The sequence below is a fragment of the Macaca thibetana genome, chromosome 7 (genome assembly GCF_024542745.1).
Source record: "Macaca thibetana thibetana isolate TM-01 chromosome 7, ASM2454274v1, whole genome shotgun sequence".
In the NCBI taxonomy this organism is placed as follows: Eukaryota; Metazoa; Chordata; class Mammalia; order Primates; family Cercopithecidae; genus Macaca; species Macaca thibetana.
This window is the reverse complement of record NC_065584.1, coordinates 101,595,765-101,619,571: the sequence shown is the minus strand read 5'-3', so window position 1 is coordinate 101,619,571 and position 23,807 is coordinate 101,595,765. Positions and strand designations below refer to the sequence as shown.

At 44.6% G+C, this 23,807-nt stretch overlaps 1 protein-coding gene and 1 long non-coding RNA gene across 6 annotated transcripts in view; one reads left to right on the top strand and one right to left on the bottom strand.

Annotated features, from left to right (window-relative positions):
* Nucleotides 1-448: 448 nt before the first annotated feature.
* LOC126958938 (uncharacterized) lies at nt 449-1,686 on the bottom strand. The gene is made up of 2 exons (XR_007727405.1): nt 1,585-1,686; nt 449-788 (listed from the first exon to the last, which is right to left on the bottom strand). It is a non-coding gene; the product is annotated as an uncharacterized LOC126958938 (long non-coding RNA).
* The window catches only part of ABHD2 (abhydrolase domain containing 2, acylglycerol lipase), a 112,984-nt gene continuing 90,036 nt past the window's right edge, over nt 860-23,807 (top strand). Inside the window, exons 1-2 of one of the 5 annotated variants that reach the window (XM_050797672.1) lie at nt 1,948-2,084; nt 16,376-16,452. The gene's annotated coding sequence lies outside the window, so the exon portion shown is untranslated. Of the gene's footprint in view, nt 1,196-1,676; nt 2,085-16,372; nt 16,453-23,807 lie in introns of those variants that run through there. The other 4 variants (XM_050797673.1, XM_050797669.1, XM_050797670.1 and 1 more) reach the window with 4 other exon arrangements.

Here is a 23,807-nt window from a genome sequence, read left to right as displayed (position 1 = left end):
TCTATAGCTCACTGCAGCCTCAACTTCCTGGGCTCAAACAACCCTCCTGCCTCAGCCTCCCCACTAGCTGGGACTACAGGCATGCACCACCATATCAGGCTAATTTTTAAATTTTTTGTAGAGACGGGGTCTCACTATGTTGCCCAGGTTGGTCTCAGACTCCTGGGCTCCGCCTCAGCCTCCCAAAGTGTTGGATTACAGGCGTGAGCCACTGCAGCCGTCCATGTTTTGATACATGTATACATTGTGGGATAGCTAAACCAAGCTAGTTAACATATGCATTACCTTATATACTTATCTAGTGATAAATTTAAAGCTGTTTTTTGGAAGTCCAAACTGTTTTAACTCAGAGTCAGGATGATGGGGTTCATCACTAAGAGACTTTGCTACTGAAGCCTGGGTTTTTTTTTTTTTTCCCAAGATGAAAGAGAATACAGAGGAATATATAAACACTGAGATGAAACCTTTATTTTCAAGGTAACATGACAACTGAATGAAAAATAGAGCAATGGCAAAGGATTCTTTCTTCTCCTTCACTCTGATGTACCATGGCTGTGAGTTCTTTCAAAGGCAGACACAAAGGGTCTGGGGCTACATTCAAGTCTGAGAAGCTATTTCTGTCCACAGTCTGTGATGTCTACACCTTCAGAATGGGGAATGGGTTTCAGGGGTCTCTGACGGATATAGCTCATGCAGTGATTTCTAGTCCGGTGCTGATCAGCCTTCAGAGGATGTTGTTGGGTCACGCTTCATAAAACTTGAGCCAGCCCATTGTTCCTTGTCACAACCTGAAATATGTTGGGAAAAATTTACATGGCAACAAACACCACTTCCCTTCTCTGACTAAATCGCTCCTCTCACTTCATCCCGTGCTCCCTGTCTCCCAGCCCTATGGGACCTTGGTAGGGTGGCCTTCTCTGCCCTACAGGGGTTGCATTTCAAGTCGCTCAAGTGTTCTATTCTTGGTACACGACATGCCACTGCAAAAGCAGTTTCAGGCTCATAGCATTTTAGAAATGGGCCTAGTTTCCCAGCCGGATGAGGTGAGTGGGTGATGGGTGAAGAATCACCCTTCATTGAATGCCTGTTGAGTGCCAGCCACTGTTGGCGTTTATCAGAGTTTATTTAATCTTCTCATCAACTACTATTGCTACCCTCAGTTGCCAAGTGAAGAAATCAGGGAGCATGCAGGAAGGTAAGTGACTTTCCCAAGCCCACACAACCGGTAGGAGCCCCAATTTCAGGCCCTAGTTCAAAGGCTACATTCTTCCAGGCGGCCTCCAACTGGGTTGCTTAAGGGTTGAAAGGACAGTGGGACAATAACTGAGGCCCATATTGCTCAGAGCGTCCCCATCCCCCGTCCGGAGCTGGAAGAGGCCATAGGTCGCTGCCTCCACATCTTTTCCTCTCCTTGGGGTTCGGTGACTCACGACCCTTCTTCCTCTCTCCCGGGATATGACCTCAAATTTCACCCCCTGCGAAATTCGAGTATACGTGAGTCAGTCAGTCGGCCTGGACCCATCAAAGCCCCGCAGCTGAGCTACCGGCCGACCTCATTCCTCTGAGCCCCAGTTGACAACTGACCTTACCCAGCCCTCTAAAGCAGCTTGCGGTCACAATTACGCCTCTCTTCACCCCGCCCCCATCGACAGCAAACACTACCCATCTTCTAGCCCTCCTCCCCTTTCCCCGCCCACTCCGGGCTGGCCTTATCCAATAGCGTCTGGGTCCCTGGACTAAAGCCGTCAAATGTAGCCAATTGTTGAGGAGCTCTCCCCTAAGAATCCCGCCTCCACTCTGAGGAGCAGCTTCGCTGACCAGTGGATTCCCTCGTAATGCCATGAGCGCGCGGGGCAAGTGGAGAAGCGGCTAAACTGCCCAATGAACAAGCGGTTTCCGCGGTTGGGGGCGTGGCAGAAGTGGTCGTCAGGGGCGTGGCGGCAGTTACTTGGGCGGGGCCGGTAGCGGCGGGAGCTGCACTGGCCAGGGGTTCCGGCTGTATATCCATGAGCGCCGCCGGTAGCCAGGAAGCTGCAGGAACCAGACTGGGGGCGAGCTGAGCACCTGTAGTCAATCACACGCAGGTAAAGCCACGGCCGAGCGAGCTCCGCGGAGCAGGGATCGCACGCCGGACCCGTCGAACCGAATCTCCGAGCCCCGAGTTCCCCGGCGTAGCTCGGCCCATCACGCCGCAGCCTGAGGGGATCCTCGGGGGCCTGTCATATGGCGCCGTGGGGGTCTAGAGGGCTGGCTTGCCCAGTGGCGGGGACAGCCCAGATCGCGGCGGGGGATACGCCTTCCTGAGGCCCTTTGTCCCCTCGTGCCCGGGAAACCGAGGTTGGGGATAATCCCAACCGCGGCCTCTCTGGCTGCCATTCCCCCATTGGTGCTCACTCCTGGGGCTTCTGGGGTCTGGGGAGGGGTCTGCCGGTTCAGGCTTGGGGAAGAAGGTCCGGGATCCGCACCTGGGAGGAGAGGGCCGAAGGTCCTGATTACAACCCGAGATAACCGAGAGACCTCTGTGTTTCGGGGCTTCAGGGGCGCACGCAGGACCAGTGGGTTTAAGTTCTAGGGAGGCAGCTTTTGACCCACTTGGAAGCATATTTACCGAGTTCAGCCTGGCGACCGGCACTGTTCTAGGCGCTTCGTGAGCTTTTCCCACATCTAGAGCTGTCCAGCAGCGCAGGAGGCTGCCTGCCAGGCCGGGCAGCTAGCGCCTCGACCTTGGCAATGTCCAAGCAGTGGCCGGATGACAGCCACCTGTGCGGGATGCTTAGGACTTCCAAGGGAGGACTGCATGACCCATCTGTAAGGGCCTTCTCTACCCGCAGATGCACTCTAAGTGGCCTTTAATGCCTAGCTTGAGGATAGTACTTCTGGGGGTCGATTAGGTTCCAAGTGGCTGTTAAATTCACCCATAATGAATTTTGAGGTTTCAGCTCTCAAGAGTGGGTGTTAGCAAAGAGACTGGATTATACAAAAAGATAAAGGTTTGTTTAGCCGCCATGAAACTCCTTAATTTGAACTACCATGGACCACTGTCTTAATCTTCCCAATCCCTCTAGTTTGGTTGCTCGACCTCCAGTTTGTCAGTTTCACCTGCATTCCAGCAACCAAATCCAAAGGCAAGTTCCAAGAACAGGCTCCATAGAGGGACCTGGAGAGACTGCAGGTTTGGCAGAGTCATCAAGACCTGTGCCCAGAGCTTTTCGAAGGCCGTTTCCTTACAGCCACATTAAGCAGAGTCCAAAAGAGAAATCCTTCACTACCCTCTGTCATTTGCCTGAATAGAGAGAACATAATCTTCTAAAGGTCAGGAGGCAGAGAAGGAATCTTAACACAACTTGCTGTGTGTTTTAGGATGAATTAATCTTTGAATATCTAGTCAGAAAGCAGACCAATCCATATACAGCTGGTAGTCAGCACGGACTTGTGACATTTTAGAGCTGAAGGCACCTTGGATAGAGCTCATCTCTATCTAAATCTAATTAGATAGACTCTAATTCAGTCTCCTCAATGCACAGGTGAGGAAACTGAGGCCTGGGGTGGTCACAGGGCTGGCTGGTCATCACAGGCCCATGACTAAGGGTTGATCTCTTGACTTTAGATCTAGCCAGTGCATGACTTACTTCACTCTAAGCTTAGTTTGCCTATTCTCAGTGTTTTAAGTTCTAGGGGAGCCCAGAGGGGTTAGGGGGACAGATTTTGGTGCCTGAGTGCCTGGATTTGAATCCTAGCCCTGCCTCTTACTAGCTGTGCAACCTTGGGCAAGCTACTTAACCTCTCTGTGCCTCTGTTTCCTCACCTCTAAAACAGAAATAATAATGATACTTATGTTAGAAGGTTGCTTTGAGAAGGGCATGGAGTTACTACATCTGAAGCATTTAGAACAGTACCTGGCACAGGGTAAGCACAATAGATTTGCTAGATATGATATTCTGTTGCCTTTTTATACATTTTTCTTCATATCCACCACCCAATACTCTATCAAGAGCTAATTTTCCCCATTCCCCTTCCCCCCACCCCCCAATTCATTAAACATATTCCAGATTTCATTTTAACACAGACAGCTTCAAGGGGATTCCAAGTCACGTTGCATATATCTTACTTATTTTACTGATTCAGGTAATTCAGTTTCTATGTTAGTTCCCCACTTGCAGTTACATTCTTCTTAGGCTCTGAACCTTTTAAAATTATCTTTAAAAGCGGGCAGCGAGGGGTGGGAATCCCTCGAAATGGTAAAGTCCTGGATGATACCATGTCCATGGTGTTCTTCCAAATATGTATTCCCTCTCTGCAGCCCTCCTCCCGAGCGATGCGTGTGATGCAGCTTGATTCTAAATGGATGAACATTTTTAGATTAAGATTTTATGAGCCACTGTATTAAGTGCTTTTCGGAAGTTCAGGGATCGTGTGTCAACTGCATTTAAGCAAGTTACTTAGTCATTCGAGTAGGGGGAGCACCAGCAGCGCCTGCCTGGCCTGGCAGAAGCAGAAGTGTGTGACTGATCTGTGCTGGCAATATAGCTGGTTCACTGGTTTATCTGCGTTTTTCTTGTTCTTTTCCAAAGCTTGAAATAAACCAGATGGCAAGTACAATGGAATGGTCTTTTTCCTCTCATTTTAGTCAGGGTCATTCACTTTCTTTCCTTTTTACTCTCACCTTCATTTCCTTTATCGCCTTCACAGGTCTGACAAATAGCCACTCTCACTGTGCCAGCCAATTCCCTTTTGATGAAAAGATGCCTGCCACTTTCATTTTTAGCAGGAATCCAGTCACCTTTGATTTTCTCTTCTGTTTTTACTTGTTTTCTAGATTGAACCAAAGATTATCACTTCATTAAATCGCACCTTCTTATGCTTTGTTTTTCTTGAGTTGATTCTGAATTTTGGTTTTTGTTTAAGCTGCTCTAGAGATCAGCCATTTTAGAATAATAGTTTTCATTTCTCTGCTTGTGTATTAATAAGGGCCCCTTTCTCTCTTTCTCACTCTCTTTGCTCAACATTTTGGTGGAAGGGCTTCTCATTCGCTGTTACTCGTTGCTTTGAGCATTTATACCTTCTCCTGGTCATCTCTGGCAGTTCCCATAACCTCTGTAGTGGTTCTCACTGCCCTTGTTCAGAGCTCCTGCCCCAAGCAGGAAACACTTTCTTTGATCTTTTGGGAGACAGGGGTAGAGTCTGTCTTATTTTTTGCCTAAAATCTGGCTCTTTTAAAAGCCCCAGCAGAGAGACATTTCCAATATAATTGAATTTTGTGTGGCAGAATTTCTACCATGACCTACAACTTACAGTATTCCTATTTTTATTGCATTGTGAGTTTTGAATACTCCATGACCAGTTTCAGAGTATAGATGATGTGGGGCATGAGGTACTTAAGCCTTTCTGTTTCATCTTGGGCTAAGTTATCCCCGGGAACAGAGCAATGAAAAGTTCAGGGTGCCTCTTAAATTTGTCTGGTGTCAGGATTTTATAGCAGCTTTTCATGGTTCAGCCTTTTTGGCCAGTGCATGATTAGGACATTTTTAAGCCCTGTGCTGCTGTTTCTCTGTTGATACCATACAGGTGCTACATTATCTGCTTTCAGGATTATTTTCATATCTGCAGATTTATTTTTTGTTGTCTTGTTCAGGGCATCGTGGTTTTGGATTGAATGTTTTCTGTTTGTAAAATGGTTGGTGTGGACAGATGATAAGCTCCACCGTTACCCCTGAAGCTTGTGGACTGGGGCCAGTTGGGTGAGGGGCTTGTTACACACAGACCCATTGTCTGATCTTTCACAATAAATAGTAGACAGGTGAAGAGCTTTTTAGCGAAGTGGAACATTGGTACCCTTGGATTTGCCTGGTTTTTGATTTTCTTTTGTTGTCTTTAAGTGGAGGTTCATTAAGTTCAACAAATTCAGCATCTGGTGTGTGCCAGGAACACAGTTGACAAGATTAACAAATTAGTTTGGTTTGTTGCTTAAAAACTTTTTGTTTTAAAATTGTTTTTATTAGAAATTTAAAAATTTTTAATTCAAATTTTAGTTTTTAAAAATAGGCAATACATTCACATGATGAAAGAAAATATTTGAAAAGCACAAAAGGTTAACTAGTAAATACGTCTCTGTGTACCCCTGACCCCTGAACCTCAGAGGCAACCAGCATTAGTGATTTCTTCATCCTCCAGAAGTGGTCTCTGAAAATCCCTTTCAAGGGATTTTATATATCTATAAGCAAATTCGTTAACATATTCTGTACACCGCCCCTTTTTGCAGAAATGGTAGCGCACTGTATACATGCTATTTGGAACCTTGCCTTTTTCACTTAATATTTCTTGGCAGCGTGAAAAGAGCTTCCACGTCATTTTTTATAAAGGCCTTCTATTTTAGATATCTGTTTAATGTTTCTAAGGATGCTAAAAAACAGTCTTATTTAGGCAGCAGCTTTGCTGGAGATCTTAAAGATCTTGTGGATATTTGGAGGCAAATATTTTTCTTTTCTGTGAGAGGCTGGGGGAGGTGCAGGGGAGCTTCTAAAGGTCAGCTGTGAAGGGAGAGCTGGGGCATTGGTGAGTGAGGAACGCATTGGTCCTTGGGCCCTTCGCCTTGCCATCTGTGCAGAATGTGCTAGCATTTCCAGGGAAAGTTTGCTGTTTGCTCTCTATTCTCCAGAGAAGCTTCCTGGCCTCCCCAAGTCACATTTCCAGGATCTTTTTTCATTCTTTTCCTTTTTTTTTTTTTTTTTTTGGAGACAGAGTCTCGCTCTTGTTGCCCAGGCTAGAGGGCAGTGGTGAGATCTCGGCTCACTGCAACCTCTGCTTCCCGGGTTCAAGCGATTTTCCTGCCTCAGCCTCTCAAGTAGCTGGAATTACAGGCGCACACCGCCACACCCAGCTAATTTTGTATTTTTGGTAGAGACAGGGTTTCACTATGCTGGTCTCAAACTCCTCACGTCAGATGACCCTCTTGCCTCAGCCTCCCAAAGTGCTGGGATTACAGGCGTGAGCCACTGTGCCTGACCTCATTTCCGGCATCTCTGTTGCGTCTCATCCCGTCTGCTGTACTACAGCATCACTCCACTTGTCCTGCCTTTGGGCATCCAAGAGGAAGCCTGCCCTTTGTCACAACACTTTCTGTTTGGGTAGCTTGAAGTGTCTCACCCCTTCTTTTCTCTCACCCCAGGAAAAACCAGCTCTCACACCTGCTCATCTGTAAAGTGTCTTCCCCAAGCCCGCACATAATTTTGTTGCTGTGCTTGGAAGTATTTCCCAAGATCTCCAAACCACTTTAAATTTCCAAGATCTGAGCCTGACCTGGCCTCGCTAACAAAGGTTTCCACTGATGCTGACTCTAGGAAGAAAGTTTTCAAGGTTCTTTGTATTTGAATTTTCTATGGCTAGGCTTGTGTTTTAAATAACCACACTGATTTAAACATGGTCTTATAGTCTTCAGTGGCTCCCAGATCTTGCCTCGTTGTTTTTTTTTTTTTTTTTTTCCGTCTTTCCTTTGAATGTGTCTTAACCTTCATCTTGCTTTTATTTACCTCTGAGTCTGGTTTAGAGCCACCTGGAAATTGAATGGAATCTTTAGTCTATTAGTCTAATCTAGAGTTCTTACCTTCTGGCCTTTGCTCATTGCTGAGTACCCACATTATTAGTCAATTGTACCATAGATACTCTGTTACATAAGGTGAGGAGGAGGAGGTGGTGGTATCAGTTCCACTTTTCCCAGGCTAGAGTGCAGTGGTGCAATCTCGGCTCACTGCAACCTCTGCTTCCCGGGTTCAAGCGATTTTCCTGCCTCATCCTCTCATTTTATCTTGGATAAAAGAGAAGCTCTGAAAGATTGCCTCCCTGTGTGCACAGTCACTGTAGGCATGTATTTGTGTACTGTTTACTTAGTCATGTCAATGAGGACCATAAAAAACAAAAATCAGGAAGCCCAACATGGATTGCTACATTCTGATTCTTTCAAATAAGGAAATACAGCAGGGGTTGGTGGCTCACGCCTGTAGTCCCGGCACTTTGGGAGGCCGAGGAGGGCGGATCACCTGAGGTCAGGAGTTCCAGACCTGCCTGACCAACATGGTGAAACACCGTCTCTACTAAAAATACAAAACTTAGCTGGGAATGGTGGTATGTGTCTGTAATCCCAGCTGCTTGGGAGGCTGAGGCAGGAGAATCACTTGAACCCAGGAGGCGGAGGCTGCCGTAAGCCAAGATCACACCACTGCACTCCAGCCTGGGCGAAAGAGCGAGACTCTGTCTCAAAACAACAACAACAACAACAACAACAACAACAAAAGGAAATACAAAATCCCTGTCATCTAAAAAGATATTTTAGCCTGGACGTGGTGGCTCACACCTATAATCCCAGTACTTTGGGAGGTCGAGGCAGGCGGATCACTTGAGACCAGGAGTTCGAGACCAGCCTGGCCAGCGTGATGAAACCCCATCTCCATTAAAAATACAAAATATTAGCTGGGCATGGTGGTGCACACTCACAATCCCAGCTACTCGGGAAGCTGAAGCAGGAGAATTGCTTGAACCCGGGAGGCAGAGGTTGCAGTGAGCCAAGATTGACCCACTGTACTCCAGCCTGGGTGACAGAGCAAAACTCTCTCAAAAAAAAAAAAGAAAAGAAAAGAAAAAAAAAAGGAGATATTTTAGCACCAAAAATGTTGGAAGATCAGTATCTCAGGTTAAAGAGCACGTTCTAACCAGGACATATTTAGCTTACTAAAAAGGTTGAGTTAATGGCTATTGAATTATGCTGTTTGGGAGGGCCTAAAGTAGAGGATTCTACTCAAGGAGAGGTTCCTCTTTTGCAGTTTCCTTAAACAATCCTGGTTACTCTTTTGCTACAAAACCAGGCCATTGATTTAGTTAAGTTAACCTAACTGCAGCAGCATTTGGTGGGGCTTTGCGCCCAATTTTTTAGGTGGTACAGACTACACAATGTTGATAGGCAGTTGTAGCACCTTATAGTGAGGTGAACTGATATTGGAAATTGTTCTTTGACTCCTGAAGTCTGGATTTGTCATGTCTGAAGTGCCATGTTTTAGTTCTTAAGGACCGAGGAGTGGGAGGGGTCTGAGGTAAGACCTCAGCAACCTGCTGGAATTAAGTAAGGCTCTTCAGTGGTATTTACACATAAGTTCTTTGGAAGCATGCACTTAAACTTACTAAATCCATGATTTAGTATGCCGGGTAATGGCCCAGATGGCTTCTGAGATACAGCGTGACCTCTCATCCGAGTCCCCACCATACTTTTTGCTTTCTTCCTGTACCACCACCACATTCATTTTGTGCTATGGATTTCCTAATCCAGGGCTAAGGATATGTCCTTGAGGTTCCTTGGGTTCTCATTAGATTATAAACTCAGACTTTTTGGTTTCGTGTTAATGATAATTGGAAATGTTTTATAAGCCTGTCCTGGAATGTTGGGATACCTAATTATAATATCAAGGTCCACCCACACAGTCTCAATGCCTCCCCCATTTGTATGTGAATTTCTGATGAATCGAAGCCAGGTAAACCCCGCTATAGAGAAAAATATATAGATGGACTTAGTGCAGAAAAGATGTGAGAGCATCAAGTGAAGTCAAATGACACCACACAGCACTGTGTAAATGAAGGCTGTAGTAGTGGTCCCAGTGAGAAAAGGAGTGTGAGAATGGACATGTCACACTGTACCTGGAAGTGTAGGCTCTCAGGATCCATAGAACCTGCCCAGGAGTAGGCAGGACCACACTGACATCGTCTGCAGGTATTTCAGGTCTGAAAAATGGCATTAGTCTCATTATATTAATGTAGCTCATCTGAATTTTACTATTTTAGTAATTTTGTTTTTATAAATGTGCTTGGATCTCTGTAATTGTAAAAGTGCCAAAGGAAGTTTATGCACCATACTGAGTACTATTTGTACTGTTTGTGCATTTTAAGAAATAGTATAATAAATAATAGTTGGATAAAAGTAGTTTAACTTAAATTTAAGAGTCGAACACAAAGTAATGTAGCCAGGGGCATCTGGCAGGACTAGTTTTTCCCCTCAGAGGGAGCCATTTGGTACCTGAGTTTGAAAGACCCCAGTGCAGGAATCGAAGCTCTGGGAGGCGGACAGAGGTTTCCAGTCATGTTTGTGTCATTCATATGGCTCCTTTCCATGTGTTGAACATTTTAGAAATATTAACTGAGTTGAAGAGTTGACTTAATTGGTTTTCTGCCTTGAGGTCCTGTCTGTTCAGACCCTGAAAGTGATAAAGTCATTTGGAGAACTTGAGAAACACTCCCAAGGAGAGTGACAAAAATTGCTTATGGGTTTGGGAAAGACACTTTACAGGGCCGCAGGTACAAGTCATCACACCCGTTTGTACGTGCAGCCAACGCTTACCTTCCACATTAATGAAAGGAGGCCTTCCAAAACTAATTTCTCTGTTTCTTTTCGTTTATTTTTGGAGTGAGTGATAAAGTTTTCTTGTTGATATTTGCGTGACCTAAACTCTTGCCAGAATTGCAGTAGCTGGCAGCAGCCTCACGTTTATTTTCCACAGGCAACTCATCAGCCCAGGGACAGTAGAGGCTTGATCGCAGCTGAAAGTTGGGGTGAGCTTAGGCCTTGGTGACTAGCAGGACTGTTTGTCATATTGCTAAATAATCACTCGTTCATTTATTAGCTTTTTATTCTGAGGATTTTAAAGATATACAGAAGTAGAGAGAATCAGATAGTGAACCTCCATGCCCCACAAAACCCATCACCAGCTTTAACAATAACCAACTCATAACCACTCACATTTACTCTGTCTTCCTAGCTACTTTTCCCAGCTCACATTAATTTTGAAATAAATTCCAAACATATAGTTGCATCTATAAATATTTCCATGATAATTCTTAAACGTAAAGACTCCTTTATTAAACACCCATTATTACTCTTTGAAAAATTAACACTAATCCTTTAATATCATCAAACATCATCATTGTTCAAATTTCCAATTGTTTAAAAATGGCATAAGTGTTTTTCTCCTTAAGCTTAATTTCTTTGAATTAGGATTCAAGTAAGGATTAGACATTCTGATTTATTGTTCTACCATTTATGTCTCTTTTAAGCTACAGATCCCCTTTTCTTTTCTTTTCTTCTTTTCCCTGTAATTTGTTGGAGAAACTGGGTAGTCTGTCCAGTAGAGGTATTTATTTACTTTTGACAGATAATGCATTCATGTGTTATAACATTCAAAAGGTACAACATGGTAAAGAGTGGAAAACTTCCTCCCAAGAAGCAGTCAATGTTACTAGTATCTTGTATATTTTTTCAGAGATCTTTTATGTGTGTCCCAGCAAATGTGTGTGCATCTATTTTTTTTCTTTCTTTTTTATACAACTGGTAGCATATTGTACATATTGTTCTGCTCTTTGTTTTAGTCACTTAACATGGAATTATACATGTTAGCAAATTTCTTGTTTTTTTTGTTTTTTGAGACAGTCTTACTCTGTCGCCCAGGCTGGATTGCAGTGGTAGGATCTGGGCTCACTGCAGCCTCCACCTCCTAGACTCAAGTGATCCTCCCATCTCAGTCTTCCCAGTAACTGAGACTACATCACACCCAGCTAATTTTTGTGTTTGCTGTAGAGATAGTGTTTCAACATGTTGCCCAGGCTGGTCTCAAATTCCTGAACTCAAGTGATCCACCCACCTGGCCTCCCAAAGTGCTGGGATTATAGGTGTGCGCCACAGCACCCAGTCAAATTTTAGTAAATTTCTACATATATTGTTTGGCATCCTATTACTTTTTCTCATGTATCCAATTATGTCATTACTATTTCCTAAAAACTGAGGGACATACAATATTCCTAGGATTATGTGATTGTGCTAGAGTCCTCACAGCTGGGAAATGTTCTTTTTTCTCATTCAGAGAATGAGAAAAATTCAGAATTCAGCAGGCATTTATTGAGCTCTTTCTCTGCTGGACGCTGTGCCAGACACTCTGCCCTGAGGAGTTTCCCTGGGGCCTGAACACCCTGTGCCCCACTATGGGCCATAGAGGAGGCTTTCCACAGTGTTAGCTGAGCTTCCAACCCCTTCCAGCTCCTTGTGTGGCCTGACCTGTATTCACACTGTAGACATTAGCTTCTCAGGTTCCAAATATCCTGGCTGCAGTTCTTTCCTCTATTCTGATCATGTTAATAAAGTGCTTGCTCATTCTTGTCAATGATGTTGACAAATGTACCTTCTAAATAGTGGGATGATGGAAAATGCCAAGTAGATTATAGCCAAGGATATTTTTCCCAATTTAGAAAACATAGTTCCTTTCCCTCCATCTATCATTAATATCACCCATCAGTCTATTTATTGACTCTACATAGAAATTCTGGATGTTGCACTGAAATCACAAGAGAAATCAGCACTTTGCCACAAAAGAGCTTATAAGAGGAATGCAGGTTTCTTTTGTTTTTGTTTTTTTTGAGACAGAGTCTCGCTCTGTCGCCCAGGCTGGAGTGCAGTGGCGCGGTCTCCGCTTACTGCAAGCTCTGTCACCTCCCAGGTTCACGCCATTCTCCTGCCTCAGCCTCCCTAGAAGCTGGGACTACAGGCGCCCTGCACCATGCCCGGCTAATTTTTTTATATTTTCAGTAGAAATGCGGTTTCACTGTGTTCGCCAGGATAGTCTGGATCTCCTGACCTCGTGATCCGCCCGCCTCGGCCTCCCAAAGTGCTGGGACTACAGGCGTGAGCCACCACACCCAACCGAATGCAGATTTCTTTAAGTCTCTTATGGTTAAGCAGAGAGGCCTTATGGAGCTTCTGTAAGGCTGAAGTATCAAGGCTGAAGTGATTAGAATCCATCCAGCTCTGCAAACAGCTTATAAGATGGATGGGTGCCTTGCTTCTCTGTATTCCTAGAGCCTTACCAGGGCCTGGCACATGGAGGGCCCCTGGGCCTCAGTTTCCTTGCTTGCACTAATATTAACTCACAGCAGTTGTGAGCACCAAATGAGGTAATGTCTGAGGATGCACTTTGTCAGTAAATTAGGCATTTCAATCTTTACTGTCAACACAAATGCATTCTGTGACATGTTTGAGGAGTAAATGAGGTAATGTATTAAAATCACAAATACTTTATAAATGATAGAGCTACACAAATAGAACATTTTCTTATCATCTAGCTTTGTTCCTTCATTTAAAGTTATGATTTAGCCAGGCTCAGTGGCTCATACCTGTATAATTCCAGCACAGTGGGAGGCTAAGGTGGGACGATCACTTGAGGCCAGTAGTTGGAGACCAGCCTGGAAAACATAGTGAGACTCCATCTCTGCAACAACAACAAAAAATTTTAATTAGCCAGGTGTGGTGGCACATACCTGCAGTCCCAGCTACTCGGAAAGCTAAGGCAGGAAGATCACTTGAGCCCAGGAGTTCAGGTTTGCACTGAGCTATGATTGCACCACTGCCCTCCAGCCTGGGTAACAGAGCAAGACCTTGTCTCTGTAAAATAAATAAATAAATAAATAAATAAATAAATAAATAAATAAAAGGCTGGGTACAGTAGCTCATACCCGTAATCCCAACACTTTGGGAGGCCGAGGCAAGTGGATCACTTGAGGCCAGGAGTTCAAGACCACCCTGGCCAACATGGTGAAAAATATAAAACTAAGCTAGGCATGGTAGTGCACACCTGTGGTCCCAGCTACTCGGGAGGCTGAGGCATGAGAACAGAATTGCTTGAACCTGGGAGGTGGAGGTTGCAGTGAGCCAAGATCATGCCACTGCCCTCCAGCCTGGGCAGCAGAGCAAGACCCTGTCTCAAAGAATAAATAAATAAATAATAAAGATACAGTGATTTAAAGATAACAGTATCAGAGCCAAAGAACAATACTAGATCCTAGGATGAGAGTCTTTACCCTAACTTATGGTTCACAGATTTAATATTTTGTCTGGGCGGTCAGTAGAGGAGCTTATTGCCTAGAATGGGAGAAGGAACATATGTGTGATCCATATGTTACCTGTAGAAGTCATTTAAATTAGCATTGGTCATGACTGCTCACAGGCAAGTCAAGACCAGACTAACCAGGCTTGAGGACCCAGACATCTGGCTCTATACTGGGATCTTCCAGCCTTGGTGAATGAAGTCTCTCCTTATCTTCTCTGGTGAGCACACCACTCCCAAGTTCACATTGTGTTGTTAATTTTTTTTTTTAAAAAAGAGACAGGGTCTTACTCTGTCGCCTAGGCTGGAGTGCAATAGTGCGATCATAGCTCACTGTAGCCTCAATCTCCTGTGCTCAAGTGATCCTCCCACTTGCCCGAAGTCACACAACTAGTAAGTAGTGTAACTGCAGTTCGGGTCAAATCTGTCTGTCTCCAAACCCTGCAAGTAGCCTCTCTACCCCACCTCCAATGCACATCTACAGAAAGTATCTCAATGAAGCAGAAATCTTTGTAGAAATATTTTTCCATTTTCCTTAGATGTTGAAAAGGAACTTTATTGGCCAGGCAAAGTGGCTCACGCCTGTAATCCCAGCACTTTGGGAGGCTGAGGTGGGTGGATCACGAGGTCAGGAGTTCGAGACCAGCCTGGCCAACATAGTGAAACCCCGTCTCTACTAAAAATACAAAAAATTAGCCAGTTGTGGTGGCGGGCACCTGTAATCCCAGCTACTCGGGAGGCTGAGGCAGGAGAATCGCTGGAACCCAGGAGGCAGATGTTGCAGTGAGCCAAGATGTGCCATTGCACTCCAGCCCGGGCAACAGCACAAGACTCCATCTCAAAAAAAAAAAAAAAAAAAAAAAAAAAAAAGAACCTTATTTTATAATTTCACCAACCTCTTAATCTAGGTTAAACTACAGTTAATTGTATTCTGTTTTATATTTTCTGGACCAAATAAGCTCATGTCAGTTGGAAAATACCATAGACAATTTTGTTGCATTGTATGTTTTGGAGAGAATAGCAGAAATCATGAGTCTTCTAATGGTATTTCAGTATTTAACTGAATGTTAACAATCAATGGGTAGATTTCCATCTGCCTTCTGTTTGCGGGCCTTTCTTCTGCTACCTCCAACATCCTGTTTTAGCTTTGAATGTATTTCTTTATTTGTGAGACAACAGTTTCTGGAGTAGATCTTTGAGCCCAGTGAGATGTTCTTAAGACAAAAGGGGAAAGTGTGAAAGAAATATGTCCTGGGACAGTAACTCCTCTGAGCAGTGGAAAGTGAAAACTCTCTTTTTTGGATGGATAATTATTTGCTTGAACTTTGAGATGTTCTTTAAATATCCAAAAGCTGCTGACAGCCCAGGCCACAGTGAGCTTTCTCTCCTGATGTACAGTGGCGTGGCGATTACCCATAAAGGCCTGTACCTCTCCGCCTAATGTAATAATCTGTTAAGAAACTTCTGTTCAGAGAACCACAATGATGATGCTTTAGGCTAATGCCACAGACTTAGTCAATTAGTAAATATTTACAGTGTCCACTATGTACTTAACACCCTAAATTTAAATTTGTGTAGAATTTAAACAGGATTGAATTATAAGTGCGAAGATCAGAACTCCCAACAGAGAAGAAAGAGATATGAATCATCACTTTTATGTAGAGATGAGACTAGCAAATGTTCTAGTTATGAAAAGGTGGTTACATAGTGTGAAGTTGAGAAATAGTATGATTTTTAGGGCCTGGAGGGGATGGGCACCCAGTGAATATCCTTGTATGGTTCAGCAGGTTGTACAAAACTAGTTAGATGCCATCAAGGGCTTGCAGTGGGGCTCGAATAGTGAACGTCAGTGCTTGTCCAACATCGCCATGGGTCAGGTTACATGTAGCCAAGTAAATGCTTCTCACACCTATGGCCTCACATAAACAACAGTGCACAGCCCTACGCACACAGCCGAGGCAGCACCTGTGTGGCATTTTCCAGGCTGATGTCTGGAATTCCCCTTGTAAGTAAAGCACTGAAGCTTCATTCCATAATGACTCACTGCCACTGCTCCGAAACACATCCCTCTTGTCCCGTCTGCCCATTTCCTGACTGCCCAGCATTCTCGGGTCTTGGCTCAACTGTGAGCCTAGCCTGACGTCTGCATCCACCCCTCCATCTCACCTTCTCTTCTGTTCCATCTCTTCCAGTGGTTCCCAGCTTTGGGTCCACCTCCTTCTTCTTTCTGCCTCCTTCATTTGAATTCCTCCAGTATTTATAGTTGGTACTTCAGAGTTTAGTACTTCATTATATACAGATTTGTTGTACTATTTTCCAATTGTTTTATGGATGCTGTGTATTGTACTTCTTTCATAGCCCCCACAGAGGTTAGAGTGATGTCTTTGGTCCCTGTGGGGAGTGAGGTGGAATGTCAGGAGGGCGTAGTTTGCAGAACATCCCTCCCAGTGATATTGATGCCTTTTCAGCAGGTTCTGTCCTCTTCATTTGCAAGCCACTGCTTTATCCATGAGGGTGCTCCCTACTTATGCCAGTGAATCAATTTTTGGTAAGTGGGGTAATTTTCTTTCCTAATCTCAGAGAAATATTTCTGCCATTTTTTATGAAACCATCTTCCTTGATGGCCAGTTCCTTGCCTCCCAGGAAACTGATGAGGAAGCAAGACGAATGTATTGGAAAAGCCCAGCGGAGGAAGAGCTCCTGAGGAGTGAGTGGCGTAGCTATCTGCTTCATGTGGGGCACTCCTGCTCTGTAGTGTAGAGTATTTTTTAGGTGGACTAGAGGTGGACTCGGAGCAAATGCCTACCTGATGCAGGCAACGTTTGCACAAAAACCAAAGGAAGAAGGCTGCTGGTGGGCTGGGGGTGGCAGGTGGGATTGCCCTTGGGCTTTAAAGAAGGCTGAGAAAACTTACTTCCAGAGTGGTAGGCAGGAGGAGTGAGGCCTGGAACAACAGTGTGGAGCGTTTGTGGTGGACGGACGGGAGAGAGGAACATGTGAGGGCATGAACTTATTTCTGACTCTTTACTTGAAAAAGCAATCCACTGAGCTAATACCCTAAAATGTAACAACCCAGAGGGCTTCCTTTCGAGATGTTAGTTTTTAGATCGTTCAGTATCCTCAATGCAAAGATGTGATAAAGCCAAGCTCAGGACTACTTGGGGACCAATTCTCATGCTCCTCATGTGTTATAATTCCTTAGCAGTTGCTTTAAAACTAACATTTTTCTAATCTTGAAATATTTAATAAAGCAGCTTTCTGCTAAAGAGCTGAAAACATTTTACAAACCTTATCTTGAGGATATCTGTGCATAATTTATCATTATAAGTCATTTTTTTAGCCTACAGAATTTTATCAACTTCTTTCCTTCAGTAACATGTAATGTAACCTCCCTTACCCCATTTTATAGAAGAAAAAGCAAATCTTTGTAATGTTTAGATCATTCACCCAAGGTCACTTGGCAGAATCTGGAATCAAATGCAGGTCCTCTGGTTCTAAAACCTTCGTCCCTGTGTCATTCAGTTATATCACATGGACTCTTAAGCTAGGCCTCAAAATCTTCCAAAAGTGCAAGTGACCTGCCCAGAGCTGTACAGCACAGAATGTTCAGAGAGGGTAGGGGGTGGAATAACTCCAGATGCCACTGGAGACAAGTAGTGTAGAGACACAAATGGGATCCTCTCCCTCCTCTCACATCCAGAATCCAGAATCTCTGGGTCTTTCCACTTGGGTTGTGACCTACAAGTGGGGGCAAAGCTCTTTAGCTCTCATAATCAGCAGGACTGATGGCGGAAGCTGGGCAGGGCTCCCTGGAGGCCCAGCGTTAGGCTGGCGTGTGCAGTAGCAGATAGGCGCTTGTCTCACAGTATCCCTTCTTCATGTCAGGCACAAATCAGCCCTTCATATTTATCTGGATTTAGCTGGTAGCATTTGTCTCCTAAGACTTGGTCACAAAGGAATCCACGTGACCTTCAGGCCTTCTGCTCTAAACTGGCAGGCGATCCTGTTTCTGCTCACAGCGTCCGAGGTATTTATAAAACAGAAATAAGTAAAGCATGCTTCAAAATGCTGTGCACACCATGTACTATTGCCCCCAGAACCTTCTCTTGGTCTTGGAGGGCAAGGAGCACAGAGCTTTTCCTGCTGTCTATCCCTGTGTAACAGGGTCTGGTGGCCAAGCCCTGAGGGGTGCTGTTGCTCCCAGGTGGCAGAATTCAGCATCAGAGAGCCACACAGCTGAAACAGATGGATGGGCGAGTGACCTCAGCTTTGCCCAGCTGGGGTGAGTGTGCCGTGCAAGTCTCTCCTTTGGCAGGGAAGGAGAGGAGCTTGGCCCATTGGTCATTGGTCGGGTTTCCTCACAGATGCCTGCCATGGTGAAATGCAAGACTGTCAGAGTGATAATGGGCTGCACGTGTTAATGCTCTCATTATGGGCCCTACAGTGTGTATTAGCCAGGCATTGGGGGCACTGGGAGCCTTGGTAAACCAGAACACTCAGGAACGAGGAGTCCTAGTTATTTTTATTTTCTCATTAACTGAGAGTAGCTGTACGTCCTTTTCTGTTGCAGGTCTGGGTGAAACTTTCTTCTTTGCCTGCCTTAGGGAGTTCCATGGGGTGAGTGGTTCTTCAGGCAACGGCTGTGCCAGACGCTGGGTCTTGCCCTCCCACCCCCATCTCCATTTCCTCCTTCTGGAAGCTTATTTCCAGACATAGAAGAGTGGGTGGCATCTGTATGGTGCCCAGGACAATCAATCTGGAGATGCCCTCTTCTTTAGTTTTATCCTTCTCTTAAAAATTCCAGTAAAGTAGGCACTTGTGCTCATTGGGTTCTGGTAAACTGGAATTTTGGTTTTGATATTACAGAATTTAATTATGGTATCAATTTTTAAAAATATGTTTAGGATAAATCTCACAATTCAAGTGCCTTTTCTCTTGGAAAATCTAGAATCTGCCTAGAGGAAATACCTGGCTTAAGATTTTTTTGTTTGCTCTCAGGTATGGATTCATGGTTTCTCAGTGGAAGAGAAAACAATTTTGCCTGTGATTTTACTAAGTGCTTTACCCATTCGTTCTCTCGTAGACAGTACTATTCTTTCAGCAGGGTTATTTGCTAGTGGGAGAGGCCAGCTTCCGTTCAGTATTTTAGTAAGGGCACATAAAAGTGCCCAATTAAATGTTCCTGTTTAACTGGTGACTCAGTCTTCAGACATTTTCAGTTTGGTAACTTTCTTTGTGGAAGCTCATGGGTTAGTAGCCATTCCTGACATTTAACTGTGAGGTTCACGTTTTCCTGCATTGGGTAACTTTACTCCCCCTGAGAACTTGTAGACTATTTTCTGAAATTCCAGCAGATTGAGTCTGTGACCTTATGACTTTGTGGAAGAAATATGACTAAATAAAACTGTTATCACATGAGTAGGTTTGCACAGAAAGACAATTTCAAGGTCTTATCTTGAATACAACAGAGGGCAACCTTGCCTTAAATACATTTAATTATCTGTCAATCCCTCCAATTCTCTTCTACCAAATTGTGTGTGACTTGATGATCCCTTCACCTTGTAGGACCTGGTTTGTAAGAGATGAACTGGATCAACCAGGGGCTTTATCCTTCCTTGTTATGGTAACCCACTCCCACCCTTTCAGGGCAGTCCCTGGCTTGAGTTAGTTAATGTTCAAAAATCAGTGTTTCTCAGCATCTCTGGAAAACAGGATTGGCCCTATTGTTTCCAGGGCTTTCCCATCCCTTCTGGCTTGAGGTGGTGGTGGTGGGAGGAGGTCTTTTTTTTTTTTCTTTTAAACAATAGAGACAGAGTTTCTCCAGGTCACACAGGCTTGCCTTGAACTCCTGGGCTCAAGCGATCCGCCCTCCTTGGCCTCCCAAATGGCTAGGATTATAGATGTAAGCCACTGTGCCCAGCCGAGAGGGGATCTTTTAAAACCCAGAGTATTGGCCAGGTGCAGTGGCTCACGCCTGTAGTTCCAGCACTTTGGGAGGCTGAGGTGGGTGGATCACCTGAGGTCAGGAGTTCGAGACCAGCCTGGCTAACATGGTGAAACCCCGTTTGTACTAAAAATACAAAAAACTAGCCAGGCATGGTGGCACCCGCCTGTAATCCTAGCTCCTCCAGAGGCTTAAACCCAGGAGGCAGAGGTTGCAGTGACCCGAGATTGTGCCATTGCACTCCAGGTTGGGCAACAAGAGCGAAACTCCATCTCAAAAACAAACCCAGAGTTTTTGAGCACCGTGAAGACTCCGTCCCACAGAACCCTCTGTGGGAGGACATGCGGGCCTAGACCAAAACTGATTTGCTGAAAAGTAGATCTGGTGAGCTGCTGGCTAAGGTGTTCACTCACCTCATCAGACCTTACCCAGAGTGAGAACAGGGCCCAGTTGCCAGGCTGTGCAGTTCCCGAAGCCTCCTGGCTGTGCTCTGAGGCTCTCCTATCCCGTGGCAGTGACTCAGAGGACACAAAGGCACAACTCAGATGGGGATGGCTGGGCCTTCTCCCCCAAATCATCTGGGCTTGTTCTTGTCCCTGCAAAATGGCTTTTTTCCCCCTATGATGGCTCTGACTTCTTTAGTTAAATGGCAGATAAAGTGGGGAGAAGGTGGCCCATTTCCTCCTTACTTTCTCTCCAAGGGTAACATGTTGCCCACATTTAAGGTTGACCACTTTTATCTGGTGTAGCAAGTTCAGTAGTGACCCCCCAAAATTTATGTCCATCTGAAACCAGTGAATGTGACCTTATTTGGAAATTGAGTCTTTGCAGATGTAATCAAGTTAAGATGGGGTTGTACTTTTACCTAAGTTGCCACCAAAGAGGCCGAAAAATCAGGATGACATGGGATGGAAACAAACCATGTTTTTGGGGCAATGTGATGTGGCCTTCTGCTATCCGTATCCTGACACCCTCACAGGGTACTTTGGGGGACAAAGTTTTATCTCAGGGCATTACAGTTTGCTGGGAGAGCCAGGCTAGGCAAGAGGGGATTTTTACCTGCAGGGAGGAATGGGTAGCCTTTCCATGGGCAGGAGAAGCCCCTCAGCAGGAGCGGGGTGGTGTCAGGAGGAGGGGTTCCAGCTGTGCACTGCCAAGGATGCATTTTAGCACAGAAAACAAGAACAATGCATCTTGGAACTGTTTATGGGACATGATGATCACCACTTATTATCCAGTAATTTATTAAGTCTCACATGGTTCCATTTTAGAAGATATGGTTCCATTTTAGAAGAATCAACAAGAGTATGTCCTGGGATTAATTTTAAACTCATTGGAGGAGGCCCAAGCAGTCAATCAGCTAGTGAGTTCACTGCTAATGAGACTTGTATGTCAGTTAGGAAGGAGTATGTTTTGTGGTCATTTCTGTCAACTTAGGTTGTTTACTGAGGCAAAATGGAGGAAAGTTTAATAGTGGAGATGGTAATAGCGAATACAGTAGTACTGTATGCCAGGCATTGTTTTAAAATACTCTTTATGTATTAACATGTTCAGTTTACAGATGGGGTTCAGAGGGATTAAGGAACTTGCCCCAGGACAAACACTGTAGCTGGATTTGGCACTGGCTGTCTCACTGCAGGACTGGACCCTAAATGAAATTTACATCTTCAACCAGATGGAATTGGAACAGAGAAATCCTTTAGGGGTTTGGCTTGGTTTTCTTTGAGAGGTATTTGCCTTAGGACCCATAAGTATCAAAGCTTGTTATGTTAGGTCCTTTTGGGTTGCAAGGAAGAGAGATCTCCCCCTCCCCCAGATGTCTGTGTCCTCTGAGCTCCCTCACTTTGCTGATAGCTAAGAGGAAAGGAAAGGATGGTTCTGACAGCTGAATCACAGAGGCAAAGAAGCCAAGCCAATAAGTATTTATTCACAGAATGCAATTTGTATTATGTCAACGAGTCATCTGAGGGTGTTCATGTCAGTTAGCTATCATCTGAATTGATTGGAGCTTGTCTGAGTAACAAGGGGCCTTTCAGAAGGATGTGGCAAACAGTCCCTTCAGCCACTAAGGACAGGAGCGTGGAACTCCTGAGTCATGAGAGGTAATTTGGGCATATTCTCTCACCATTCTAGAAGCTGGAAGTTTGAAAACAGGTGTTGCAAGGTTGGTTCCTTCCTTAGGCTCTGAAGGCAAGACTATTCCCCGCCTGTCTCCTGACTTCTGATGGTTGCCAGTCATCCTTGGCGTTGCTTGCTGTAGATACGTGGCTCCAGTCTCCACTTCCATCTTCATGTGGCCTCCTCCCCTGTGTATCTGTGTCTTTGTGTCCAGATTTCCCTTCTTCCAAGGACACCAGTCATGGGGTTAGGACCCCCTCCAACAAGTATGACCCCATCTTAACTTGATTACATCTGCAAAGACCCAATTCCAAATAACTTCACATTCACTGGTTTCAGATGGACATGAATTCTGGGGGGAGGGTCACTATTCAACTTGCTACACCAGATAAAGGGTTTCCTTTGTTTGGGGTCTCTCTGCTCAGTTTGTTTGTTCTTTCCGCAGTGTAAGTTGCGTCCTGTCAGTGAATATTGGTGTTCCAAGGCTAAAAGCATCACGATCCCATGCAGGTGGAATAAATATGATGAAATTATTGGCACAGCTAAAAGAAAATATATAACTGTTTAATTTATTTGAAGAAAGAACAAAGGCCCTGAGGGTTGTTAGTTCTTATGAACTGTGTAATCATCTATGAAGTAGGCTGGAAAATGGCCATTTTCTGTTACAAAGTACAGCGATAGTTTTTTCCTATGCTCTTTAGCCGAGGACCGCAATTCTATCCCTAGAATCTCAGACATTTCTAGCTGAAAGAGACCTTTGGCATCATCTACTTCTAATATAACTTTCTCATTTTACAGATGGGGCCTTTGGGGCCCAAAAAGGTTAAGTGCCTTGATTCAAGGTCATCAGCCAGGAAGGGGCAGAGCAGACACTAGGACCCAGGTCTCAGAGCCCCCAGACTGGAGCTTTTCCCAATGCAGTGGCGGTTTCTCACTCTATCTGTGCCTCCATCTGAAAATAATGCTCTTAGCCAGGGGAGAGCAGAAAGGGGCGTGGGAGACACAGCTCAGGCCTTCACCTCTGGTGGAAATACCAGTCAAGCTTATCTTAGAGACCAGGGGCAACACTGCGAGTTCCTTTAGTGACTAGATGTTGGGCATTTGGCAGCACCTTGGTTTCCTTTGTTAATGCAGACTATAAATGGAATTCTGACTCCCATTTACAGCACCTAAATCCCATTCATAAAATGGCAGGGGAGGTGTGGGCTAGCCGGCAGAGAAGGGATTGCCGCAGGTACACAGGAAGCCCAGCCCATCATGGAGGTGGAGCTGGGTTTGGGGTGGGGGTAGCTTCCTTTTCATCTGCAACATACCCAGCCCTCCAGCTGTTCTGTGTGACTTCTTTTCCCTATCTAGGCTGCCTGATGTTCATTTTAACTGGATTTCATCTGCCTGGAAAGTGGGGAGGGCCACACAAAATAATACAATGGAATCGGAGTTTGCTGTATCTAGAACAAGTTCAGAATATTAATATTTTGTGACAAGTCAGACTTGGGGATAAAAGAATACCATAAAACAAAATGCAGCAAGATAAAGTGAATGTGAAAATTTTTTTTCTAAAATTACTTAACTCCTCATTTAATACCTATGTATATGCACTGTACATGCACACACTCATACTTACATATGCTTCTACATTTTATACAGTTTTTGCTGTATATCCATGGGGAAACAGTTCCAGGTCCCGTGCAGATACCAAACCCACAGATGATCAAGTCTGATATAAAATGGCATAGTATTAGCATATAACCTATGCGTATCCTCCTATATACATTAAATCATCTCTAGATTACTTATCATATCGATTACAAAGTAAATGATGTAAGTAATTGTTATACTCT